The sequence below is a fragment of the Tympanuchus pallidicinctus genome, unplaced genomic scaffold, assembly GCF_026119805.1.
Source record: "Tympanuchus pallidicinctus isolate F22 unplaced genomic scaffold, pur_lepc_1.0 scaffold9, whole genome shotgun sequence".
NCBI lineage: Eukaryota > Metazoa > Chordata > Aves > Galliformes > Phasianidae > Tympanuchus > Tympanuchus pallidicinctus.
Window position 1 is genome coordinate 13,146,624 of NW_026294813.1, and position 495 is coordinate 13,147,118.

Sequence of the window (495 nt, forward strand, 5' to 3'; positions counted from 1 at the left end):
GCAGTTTTTTGCTGACCCTGGAGCAGACACAGGCATGGGCTGACAGTTGGACTGAATGGTCTCATTGGCCTTTCCAACCTTAGTGAGTCCATTACACCGTTTCCCTGATTTGTCATTTCTGCCAAGGCCCCGCACACCCACGCTCAGCCTGGGAGTGCTTTCTCTGTTAAGTGATGGCCAACACACAGAAAATTTATCGGCATTTCAGAGTGATGAGAACTTGTAACCATATTCCTCATGACCGCACATTCAGCATTAGCTCCTCCGAGGTGTTTGTGCTTCTTTACGTACGAGATTATTTCACCTTGTGCTCGACCATCATTCATTCAAAAAAAAAAAGAAGCGCAACTCAGTAGTAGCTCAGGTCCGGCCGTGCACATCGGGCCAGCCTGAAGTCAGCGACACCCCGGCGGCCTTCAGCCCCGAGCAGAGCGGCGCGCCGCTGAGCAGCAGCCCATCCAGACGGCCGCAGCGGCAGAACAGCGAGGGGAGGGG